Genomic DNA, 13,032 nt, shown 5'->3' on the forward strand with positions numbered 1-13,032 from the left:
TTTGTCTATGCATTTTGTTCTTGGTTTATGATACGAACCTAGGACGACCTGCTTCTAAACCCGTATTATATTAGCCTGGATCTCAATTAAGTTCAAGTTCTAATGGAATGAACCTTAACCCTTAACCAACATGTGGTTAGAAACCTTGGTATAATGTAGACGTCACAATAGGGGATGGAAAACCTATTAATAAGTCAAGTTAAAACAACCAATTCTCTAATGGTGTTTTAGGTGTTCTCAAAGAACAAAGAGATAATTAATCTCATAAGTATTTTCTCAATCAAATCAAAGTTGTATTCTTATTGAAAAATAAGCCTTTAAATAGGCTTTGAAAGAAACAAAATAAACCCTAAAAACCCTAGGTAAAACCGGCCACTCACATAAAGAATCCTAGTTGGCCGAAACTATACTTCCTTTCCTAATCTAAGTTTGATTAATTAATTCCTTTATATTAAATTAGGAATTAATTAATTTACAATGGAAAGAATAAAATAAAAAACTTCCTAAATTTATTTGTCCAGAAAATAAATAAATAAAAACCAAAAGTAATGGTAGTTTCCTAAAACAAAAAGTAAAAACAAATTAGGAAACTAAAAATGGTAATTTTCGGCTATGTTGGTAATGACCCTTCTTTGATCCAATTGGACTCCAAATCAGCTTCAATAGTCCTTGTGGGATGCCAAATAAGCTTATTGTGAAGTTCCTCACGTTGCCCTTGCTTGGAAGTATGAGAAAAAGCTAATACAGTAATATACAGTAAAGCCAGCAAGGAATACAACAAATCCGACCTTTTCTTCCCCTTGTGCGCAAACCACCTTATTGGTCGGCTTTGAAGCTTCTTTGGCTGGTTTCCATGACTCATCCTCCATATGAATTGAAGCCATAAGGATGGGGTTCCAATTCATACAACCCGACCTGGCCTGTTTTGTCTTCTATTGCTTGTATGAGTAAAACAGTCCTTGGTTCTTTAGATATGGCCAACCCCTCTTGACTATGACTTATTCCTTGTATGAAGACAGCAAGATTGTCCTTGAACTTCTTGGCTTGGGCCCTAGTGATCGGTCCCACCTTCATTTGTATTGGGTCAGCACCCCAGCGAGTTGTCGGTTGAACAGTCTCGGGTAGATTCGCATCAGATAGCATTTATCTTCTGCATGTCCATGGAGTTTTGAAAAATCCAAACATCTCAAAGATAGATAGAGAGGTAGGAATTTATCGAATGAACCGCACTCCTTCGTATACGTCAGGAGTCCATTGATGAGAAGGGGCTGGGGAAAGCTTCAACCCAATTCCTACAGTGATGAATATAAGTGAAATTGAAATTTCTAGGCAGTTATACTCCACGGACCTACTTCGTTGAGACAAAGATTGAAGCCTTTGATGCAGCAACCTATTGTAATGGGATGGCACAAACCGCTTTCTCATGGCTCCTTTCATTTGTTGCCATGTTGTAATCAAGTCATCACCAACTCTCCTTTGGGTGCTTTGCTCATTTGTCCACCATTGGACTGCATAATGGCCAAACTCCATTGCTGCCAACTTCACCTTCTTGCCTTCCGAATAGTTTTGGCAGTAAAAAATCATCTCCATTTTTTTCCCACTCCAAATAAGCTTCGGGATCACTTTTACCCATAAAAGGTGGGATGTTAACCTTGATATTTCCCAAATCACCATTTGTATCTTCCCTGCTATATCTTCCATGGCCAGCTCTATCTTGGACAGCAAAAGTTTCGTCCATACCTTCCTCAAAGTCTCCACCGAATGACTCCTCATCAAATTCCTCTCTCGGTCTCTCGCGACCTCCTCGTCCTCCATGGAATTCTTGCCTATTTCTTGTATTCGGCATTCCTTGTGAGGCTTCTAGCCTTCCCACTCTTTGATTCACATGCTCAACCTGAGCACTAACCCGCTGTATTAACTCCAAAATAGCTCTCATGTCCATTTGGTCTCCACTCTCGGTAGCTCGGGCATCGCCATGGAATGCTACGGACTCCTCCTCATTGATCCTCAAGGGTGGATCTCCTCTCCTCGTTCTTGATTCTGTCATGTTAGTATAATAATGCAATAAAGTAGGACCTTACAATTTCACTCCCTTACGTGTTTCACTCAAATAAGGACTTCACACTCGTGTTTGCACACTTGTTTAGGCTTTTACCCTCTTTTAAGCTCACACGCTCTTGCCTTTTTCCACTCAATGAGTTATCTCAAAGTTCTAATTAAAACACCCACAAAACAGCAATTAGATCACTAGTATGTTTTAATTAAACTTATCAACTAAACAGTAAGTAAAAATAAACAAATACCGCACGGAATGAAAATACCTATTTTCGATTTTTCTAGACAAAATAAAGCAAATTAATTAGAAAACTTTGGAATTTTGAAGAACTGGACCAGATGGTAATATATTATGAGTTCAAGAATAAAATTCTAGAAAAAGAAATCCAAGTACGAACAAGAATCAAATTGAACAAAAATATAGAATAGTTGTTGGTTGTTGTTCTTTGTAATTCAAGTTTTGTATCAATTCCTTTAACTAATTTTAATCCAAATAATTTAAGCACCCAAAATCCAAGTATCCAGCAGCAAAAATAATTCCCCAGCAACTCAAATATTGAAAAAATAATCAAAAAACCAGCAGCTCCAACAAATTTCCAGCAAACAAATCAAACTCCAACAAACCAAAATATTTTTCTTTTCTTTTCTTTTTTTTTTATTCAGCTTTACCTCTTCCCTTTTTTTTTTTTCCACTCACAGAACATAAAAAACTGCAGTAGCAAGAATAATTACCAAAATTGCAATTCCAACTCCAAAACAAACACCAAACTCGTGACCTCCCAATCAAAAATTCAAATTGTCTGATTTTTTTTTTTGTTTTTATATGTTGCTGCAAACCCTTCTTTTTTTTCTTTTTTTTTTTAATATATGAATGCAAATATCTAAGACTAAAACAGCAAAGGAAAATCAACAAAAACCAAAATTATCAAGAACAATGATGAAAGACAACCAACAAACTAGAAAACAAAAAATACGGTAAAACTAGGAAATCCTAATTCAACTAGGAATGAATATTATTAATTTTTTTTTTTTAAGATGCAGAACGTGTATGGGATGGATGCAACCTTAACCTAATGCTAAAATTGCAGAATAACACAAAAACAAATAAAGCAAATAAAGATAGATCAAACCTGAACAAAATTTAACTCTGATACCAAATGATATGAACCTAAGACGACCTGCTCCTAAACCCGTATTATATTAACCCGGATCTCAATTAAGTTCAAGTTCTAATGGAATGGACCTCAACCCCTAACCAACCTGTGGTTAGAAACCTTGGTATAATGTAGATGCCACAATAGGGGATGGAAAACCTATTGATAAGTCAAGCTAAAACAACCAATTCTCTAATGGTGTTTTAGGTGTTCTCAAAGAACAAAGAGATAATTAATCTCACAAGTATTTTCTCAATCAAATCAAAGTTGTATTCTTATTGAAAAATAAGCCTTTAAATAGGCTTTTAAAGAAACAAAATAAACCCTAAAAACCCTAGGTAAAACAGACCACTCACATAAAGAATCCTAGTTGGCCGAAACTATACTTCCTTTCCTAATCTAAGTTTGATTAATTAATTCTTTTATATTAAATTAGAAATTAATTAATTTACAATGGAAAGAATAAAATAAAAACCTTCCTAAAGTTATTTTTCTAGAAAATAAATAAATAAAAACCAAAAAGTAATGGTAGTTTCCTAAAACAAAAAGTAAAAACAAATTAGCAAGCTAAAAATGGCAATTTTCAGCTATGTTGGTAATGACCCTTCTTTGATCCAATTGGACTGTAAATCAGCTTCAATAGTCCTTGTGGGATGCCAAATAAGCTTATTGTGAAGTTCCTCACGTTGCCCATGCTTGGAAGTATGAGAAAAAGCTAATACAGTAAAATACAGTAAAGCTAGCAAGGAATACAGCAAATCCGGCCTTTTCTTCCCCTTGTGCGCAAACCACCTTTTTGGTCGGCTTTGAAGCTGCTTTGGCTGGTTTCTATGACTCAGCCTCCATATGAATTGAACCCATAACGATGGGGTTCCAATTCATACAACTCGACCTGGCCTGTTTTGGCTTTTATTGCTTGTATGAGTAAAACAGGCCTTGGTTCTTTAGATATGGCCAACCCCTCTTGACTGTGACTTATTCCTTGTATGAAGACAGCAAGATTGTCCTTGAACTTCTTGGCTTGGGCCCTAGTGATCGGTCCCACCTTCATTTGTATTGGGTCAGTACCCCAGCGGGTTGTCGGTTGAATAGTCTCGGGTAGATTCGCATCAGTTTACCTAGGTCTAAAACAGGTAAGGATTCAATTTTTTTTGTTGTGGATAGGTTTTCTAAGATGGCATATTTAATTGTATGTAATAAAATTGATGATGCAACTAATGTAGCTAATATATTATTTAGGGAAATAGTAAGATTACATGGAATGCCTAGGATAATTGTTTTGGATAGAGATGCTAAGTTCTTAAGTTACTTTCAGAAAACTTTGCGGGCTAAGTTAGGGACTAAGCTTTTATTTTCAACTACTTGTCATCCACAAACTGATGGACAAACCGAAGTAGTAAATAGAACATTGTCTACATTGTTAATGGCATGAATTTGTAGAAATTTCAGGACATGGGAAGAATGTTTACCACATATTGAATTTGCTTATAATAGATCTTTGCATCTAGTTACTAAATATACTCTGTTTGAATTTTTTTATGGTCTTAATCATTTGACTCCATTAGATTTAACAACTTTGCATTTAAGTGAATGTGCTAATCTAGATGGAAAACAAAAATCGGACTCTGTAAAGTAGATTCATGATAAGAGAAAAAGCAAACATTGAGAGGAGGATGGAACAATATGCAAGAAATGCTAATCAAGGCCGAATAAAGGTTGTATTTGAACATGGAGAATGGGTTTATGATACGAACCTAGGACAACCTGCACCTAAACCCATATTATAGTAGCTCGAATCTAATTATATTCAAGTTCTAGTGGTCACCTTAACCCCTAACCAACTTGTGATTAGAAACCTTGGTATAATGAAGATGCCACAATAGATGATGGATATCTTATTGATAAGTCAAACTAAAACACTCATTTACTAATGGTGTTTTAGGTGTTCAAAGAGAACAAAGAGAATTAAATATCTCAAATAATTTTCTATATGAATAATGTACTGAATATTATTAATAAACCAAGCCTTTAAATAGGCTAAAAAGTTACAAAATAAAACCCTAATTAATTAGGTAAAACCGGACACATAGAATAGGAAACCTAATGATGGCTTATTCTGATCAAGGGGCAATGTATGGGAACCATTATTAATCCTATTTGGCATCCTACATGGCATATGGGAGCTGATTTGAAGCCTAAACTAGTTGGAAATTGGATAAAGGTAACTTAGTTGTCAACTAGTCAACTAGTTTTCTAATTTAAGTTTGACTTTTTGTTTTATGAAACTATCTTTTATTTTGGTTTTATTTATTTATTTTTGGGAAAAATTACTTTAGGGAAGCTAGAATTTTATTATTTTGATTGTAAATTAATTAATTCCTAATTCAAAATAAAAGAATTAATTAATCCAAATTAGACTAGGAAATGAGATTGAATGGTGGCCGGATTTAACCTAATTGTTTGGGGTTTTATTTTGTGTTTTCCAAACCTATTTAAAGGCTAATCTTCTCAATAATAGACAGTACGCTATTCATGCAGAAAAATACTTGTGAGAAATAATGCTCTTAGTTCCTTTTGAACACTTAAAACACTTAAAAGAAATCAAGTGTTCTAGTTTGACTTATCAATAGCACATCCATCACCAATTTTGGCGTCTTCATCATATGTCCAGGTTTCTAATCACAAGTTGATTAGGGTTAAGGTTTCCATTAGAATTTGAGCATAATTAAGATCCAGGTTAATATAATACAAGTTTAAGAGCAAGTCCACCTAGGTTCGTATCTCCTTGCCCATTCCTGTATGGAAATAGGAATATCTCAATATGGATCTTATGTTCAAACTTCCTCCCACAATGAGAAGGTACGATGGAATTTTGTTAATCATTGATTGACTTACCAAGTCAGCCCGAGTTGTTCATGCAACGTATCATGAGTCTACATGGAATACTGGTCACCATCACATCTGAGAGAAATCCGTGTTTTACTTCATGATTGTAGTGGAAGTTAGCAAATGCATTGGGAGTGAGGCTCAACTATAGAACCACCTTCCATCCCCGGACTGACAGACAAGCAAAGCGCACAATTGAGACCCTGGAAGACATGCTAAGATCGTGCATCATGTAATTTAGAAGGAACAAGGACAAACAATGTGATTGGGTTCGATTACCTACAGATGACTATGTACAAGGTGAAAATCATACAAGAAAGATTAAAAGTTGCTCAAGATCAACAAAAGAGTTACATTGATGTGCATAAAAATGATCTCGAATTCGAAGTCAGAGATTGGATTTTCCTGAAGTTGTCTCCGTGGAAGAGAGTTATGCATTTTGGACGATAAGGGAAGGTAAGTCCCCGTTACATAGGTCTTTACTAGATAATTGAGAGAATTGGTCCTATGGTTTCACAGTTAGCTTTGCCAGAGGAGCTAGCACGGGTACACAATGTGTTTCATGTATCAATATAGCATAAGTACATTGCAAACCCATCGTACGTGCTTGAGACTCCTGATATCGAGTTGAGAGAAGACCTATCATATGTGGAATAGCTAATATAGATTTTAGATAACGAGGAACGAGTATTGCACAACAAGAAAATTTAGAAGTACATTGGAATTTTTCTCACGCTAACTAAGGTTAACCATTGTTGACCAAATGGGTCAAGTTTTGACTTTTTATTTTGGATAGAAATTCACATTGACCAAGGCACCATTGCAAAGTACATGTCAACTTAAATTCGTAGACTAGTAGCACAACGAAAATGGAGCTACGATTTGGAAATTATGAGCAAAACAAGTTACGTTACGAACTATCCATGGGTGCCAAGTTTGACTTTTTATTCTTGTAGAATTTTGCTTTAATTCATGTATGGTTGTAAAGTATCTATCAAGATGAGTACATAGACTAGTGGCATGCCTAATTTGGACATTTGGTTAGAATTTTATGGACTTATAAAGTTTTTCAAATACAGTATTATTTTATACTTGATCACATGCACGTCTAAAACCATAGTACCTATCCACACTGTGCCACATGTCATTATCTCAACAAAACTTGTGAATGCGTAGTGACACTCATAGGTGGCATTTTGTGTTTTCAAAATGGCTGAGGGAGGAGAGAGAAAGGAGAAAGAGGAGAGAGAGAGAAAGAGAGGTGAGAGAACATAAAAAAAAAAAAACTGACCACCATTTATTTCCCCACTTTTCGACCATCCTTTTGCTACACTCATAAGACCACCACCACTGACCCTTCCTTTCCTGATGGCAAGTCAAAACCCATGGCCAGAATGCCTGCGATGCGATCAAATTGGGCCTTTTTTCTAGCGACGGTGTTGTCTCTTTTCACCATCAATTGCTACCAAACCAGCCACCCATTTTTGACATCACCAATCCCGTAGAGTTTCCCATTCCTCAATCTACCTCCCCACCAAAAATCATAGTTATCGACCACCAGACGTGATATGTGCACTCCACAAAATATTTATATTAATTATTGATATTGTAGGAGGAATTAGAAAATGATATTAGTTAAACATCATAATGATGAGAATCCGCTTGTATCTGTACAACCAACTACCTGCTGAGGTGCTGATCCTATACAGCTGAAGGCTAGGGCAATCACTATGGCACAAGTGATGAGAATCTGCTCGCGCCCGCACAACCAACAACCCACTGGTGAGTTGACCTGATACAGATGAAGATTAGGCCGATCACTAGAGCTCAAGCCAAAAGATTTAAGGAAAACCTAGCTGCTTTTATGTAGAGAGTAATTAATTTTCAAAAGGGCTTGTCAATACCCAAAGATTTGACTTTTCTTCTTGTTCAAGCAAGTTTGACTTATTCCAATTAAGGGGCAATGTGTAGCAATCATTATTAATCATATTTGGCATCTTACATGGCATATGGAAGTTGATTTGGAGCTTAAACAAGCTGGACATTGGTCAAAGATTCCTTCGTAGTCAAACTAGTCAACTAGTTTCCTAATTTGATTTTGAGTTTTTGTTTTAGGAAATTAGTCTTATATTTGGCTTCTATTTATTTATTTTATGGACAAATCAACTTAAGAAAGTTATTATTTTATTATTCTCATTGTAAATTAATTAATTCCTAATTCAAAATAAAGTAAATAATTAATCCAAATTAGTTTAGGAAAGTAGGTGAATTTCGGCCAACATGTTTCCTTTTCTCTTTGGTGGCTGATTTTTAACCTAAATTTTTAGGGTTTATTGTTTTGTGACTCTAGCCTATTCAAGGGAATAATTTTGAGGAAGAACACACGTTTAATAATATTCAAAAAATTAATTTGTGAGATTGAACTCTCTTTGTTCTCTTTGAACACCTAAAACACCATTAAAGAGTGAGTGTTTTAGTTTTGACTTATCAATCGGATATCCATCACCGATCGTGACGTCTTCATTATACTAAGGTTTCTAATCATAAATTGGTTAGGGGTTGAGGTCAATCCATTAAAATCTGAACTTAATTGAGAACCGGGCTAATATAACATGGGTTTAGGCGCCAGTCGACCTAGGTTCCTATCATTTGGTATCAGAGCCAAAATTTTGTCCAGGTTTGATCTATCTTAATTTTCTTTATTTGTTTTTTGTGTTAATCTAAAATTTGAGCATTAGGTTAAGGTTGCTTCTATCATCATATACTTTCTGCATCTTAAGAAAAAAAAAAAAATCATTCTTAGTTCAATTAGGTTTTACTTGTTTAACCGTATTTTTGTTTCCCTAGTTTGTTGGTTGTCTTTCATCTTTGTTATTAGTAATTTAGTTTATTGTTGATTTTTCTTTGCTGTTTTTGATCTAAAATATTTGCATTCATATATTCAAAAAAACAAAAGAAGAAGTGTGTTTGCAGTCACATATATAAATTTACAAAAAAATTACAAATTTGTATTTTGTTGTTGGTGGTCACGGGTTTGGTAGCTTTTGGTGTTGGAATTGCACTTGTTGGTGTTGATTGTACTGCTGGAGTTGTTTTACATTCTGTGAAAAAGAAAAAAAAAAGTAAAGCAGAATTAAAAAAAGAAAAAAAAGAAATCAATTTGTTGAATTTGGTGTTGAAATTTGTTTGCTGGAAGTTTCTTTGAATTGCTAAGTTGTTGACTATTTATCCAATCTTTGGAGTTGTTGGAGAATTATTTTGCTGCTGGATATTTGAATTTTGGATGCTAAATTAATTGGACTAAAAATTAATTAAAGGATTTGGCACATAAACTTGAATTACAAGAACAACAACCAACAACTATCTTATATTTTTGTCTAAATTGATTCTTGTTCGTGTTTGGATTTCTTTCTCTAAATCTTACTCTTGAATTCTTAATTTTTTTCTATCTAGTCCAGTTCTTATTGATTCCAAAATTTCCTTTGTTAAACTACTTTATTCTTGCTTAGAAGAGCTGAGAAATAGGTGTTTAAAATTCACTCGTTATTGCTTGCTTTTTACTATTGTTTTGCTGATAAGTTTAATTAAAACATACTTGTGATCTAATTGCTGTTTTGTGGGTGTTTTAATTAGAGCTTGGAGTTAAATTCTTTGAGTGGAAAAGGCAAGATAGTGAGAGCTTAAAATAGGGTAAAAGCCAAAACTAGTGCAAACATGAGTGTCGAGACCTTGTTTGAGTGAAACATGTAAGGGAGTGATTTCGGTGAGATTCTATTTTATTTTTGTGCTATTCAAACTAAAATTGCAGATTAAAGGTTAAGAAAAGGAGATCCATAATTAAGGATTAATGAAAAGGAGTCCATAGGATTGAAAGGTGATTCCCGAGCTATGGGGAGTGGTAAGCAAACGGAAATGAAAGCTGTCTTTAAGCAATTGCAGCGGATGAATGCTCGATTTGATCACATAGTCAAAGGATGGACAGATTAGAAACATCCCATGGAATGCCGAATACAAGGTTTGATGCTCATGGAGGCCAAGGTCGAGGATGAAGGCTGAGTGATGAGAATCCACCAGTGCCCGCACAACTGACAACCTGCTAGGATGCTGACCCAATACAGATGAAGACCAGGCCAATCACTAGGGCTCAAGCTAAGAGGTTTAAGGATAAAATTGCTACCTTTATTCAGGGAGTAATTCATTCTTAAGAGGGCTTGTCCATACCTGAAGATTCAGACCTGTTTTGAGCATACAAGCGGTGGAAGCCAACATGGACTCGGATAGCGGTTTTGGTGCATTTATGGAGTCTGGACAGCATGAAATGGTTCCAATTCTTCATGGATTCAATAAATATGTCGAAGAGGTCATGGAATCAAGTCAAGGTAGCTTCAAATGCAACCAAAAAGGGGTTGTGCACATGGAATGGAAAGTGGCCTGTTTTTACTGTTTTTCTTGCTGACTTTACTGTATTTTACTAAGTTGGCTTTTTCTCTTTGATCCAAGCAAGGGCAACATGTGGGACTTTATGATATTCCTATTTGGCATCCTACAAGACATATGGAAGCTAATCTAGAGCTTAAAGTGGTCAAAGACAGCCTAGTCAAAAAGATAGTATTTTAGTTTCCTAATTTGATTTCTACTTTTTGTTTTAGTAAATTACCTTTAATGTTTGGTTTTTATTTATTTATTTGCTGTAAAAATAATTTTAGGATCTTCATTATTTTATTATTTTCATTGTAAATTAATTAATTCCTAATTCAAAATAAGGAAATTAATTAATCAAATTAAGATAAGGAAAGGTCGTAAATTTTGGCCAACACTTTAGTTTCCGAATGCTGGCCGGTTTTGTCTTGTCTTTCTAGGGTTTTATTTTGTAACTTTTCTAGCCTATTTAAAGGCTTATTTTATCAATAATATGTATAGATTAATCATATAGAAAATCATTTGAGAGATTGAATTCTGTTTGTTATCTTTGAAAACCTAAAACACCATTTGTGAATGAGTGTTTGAGTTTGACTTATCAATAGGATATCCGTCACCTATTGTAGCATGTTCATTATAGCAAGGTTTCTAATCACAGGTTGGTTTGGGGTTGAGGTGACCATTAGAAGTTGAACATAATTAGATCTGGGCTAATATAATACTGGTTTAGGCGCAAGTTGTCCTAGGTTAGTATCATTTTGTATTAGAGCCAAATTTTTTTCTTTTTGAGCCAACCAACTTGAATTACAACAATGCTTAGAATTGGAGGAGATGTTGCATGTAGCAATTAAGCTTGAGAACCAATTCAAGAGGAGGGGTGTTAGCACACGGTTTGGAGGAGTTTCTAGCAGTGGAAGGACAAGTTCAAGTGGCTGGAAAAACAATTCTACTTATGAAAGCAAGTTGAAGCTGAAACTGGGTGAAGAAACTACCAACCGGCCAAGAAAAGAAATTAAAGCCGAATCTGCCCAAGCCATTAAAGGTGAGGTAAAATCTGACTCTAAACCTCAACGTCAAGAAAAATTATTGTTTCAAGTGCCAAGGAAGAGGACATATAGCCAGCCAATGCCCGAATAGAAGAATAATGGTAATTAAGGGTAATGGAGACGTGGAATCCGAGAGTGAGGCTAGTGGGGCTGAAACCGAGCAAGAGGAGGATTGCAATGAAGATGAAGCCAAACCTGTTGATACATCTAATGCCGAGTTGAGCTTGGTTTGAAGGAGAGTACTCGCTGTCTACAAAGATGAAGAGCAGATACAAAGAGAAAACATCTTCCACACTTGCTGCGAAATACAAGGTAAAATTTGTAGTATGATTATAGATAGTGGGAGTTGTACTAATGTGATAAGTAATCTTGTAGTTGACAAATTAGGCTTGAAAACAATTAAACATCCAGAACCCTATAGGTTACAATGGTTAAATGATAGTGGTGAGATGAGGGTAAATAAACAAGCCAAAGTAAAATTTAGTATAGGTAGATATGAGGATGTAGTCTTGTGTGATATTGTTCCCATGATTGCTGGACATATACTATTAGGTAGACCATGGCCATTTGATAAAGATGCTACTCATTTTGGTCGAGAAAATAGTATTGTTTTCAGGTTCAATGGGAAGAAGGTCAAGCTGGAACCATTATCTCCTAAAGAAGTTTACAAAGACCAATTACAGATGCAACAAAGGAGAGAAGCCGAAAAGCTCAAGGAAAAAGCAAGTATGGCACCAACGGCTTCACCATCCTTTCAAGAAGGTAAGATTGAGGTTGCTGACCAATGTAAAGTTTCTAAGGTTCATATTGAGTGGAAAGATCAAGGGAAAACTGAAAGAGAGGGAAAAGGAAGTGGCAAACCCGAGAGCTTGGAGAATGAAGAGAAATCCGAAGGTTTGCGCCAATCCAAGGGAAAAAAAGAAAAAGAAAGAAAAGAAAGGTTAAGTAGCAATTTTTATTTGAGTTTAGGGGATATTACTAAGGTTATTAAGTGTAAGAAACCTTTGCTGGTCATGATTTAAAAAGAAAATTATTTTAATGATCAAACTAACTTTGAAGAACTTGAATTGCCAAGTTCAATGATTTCACTTTTGAAGGAATTTGGAGATGTCTTCCCAAATGAAATTCCAAGTGGACTACCACCTATTCGAGAGATAGAATATCAAATTGAATTTGTTCCAGGAGCTGCCATACCAAATAGACCAGCTTATAGGAGCAATCCCAAGGAAACAAAGGAGCTACAAAAACAGGTAAGTGATTTGCTTGATAAAGGATATATTCGTGAGAGTTTAAGTCCTTGTACTGTTCCTGTTTTGTTGGTACCTAAAAAGGATGGTTCTTGGAGAATGTGTGTTGATTGTAGGGCTATAAATAACATTACCATCAAATATAGGCATCCCATTCCTAGATTAGATGATATGCTTGATGAGTTGCATGGTGCTTGCATGTTTACAAAAATTGATCTTAGGAGT

Source organism: Ziziphus jujuba, chromosome 5 (assembly GCF_031755915.1).
Source record: "Ziziphus jujuba cultivar Dongzao chromosome 5, ASM3175591v1".
NCBI classification, from domain to species: Eukaryota; Viridiplantae; Streptophyta; class Magnoliopsida; order Rosales; family Rhamnaceae; genus Ziziphus; species Ziziphus jujuba.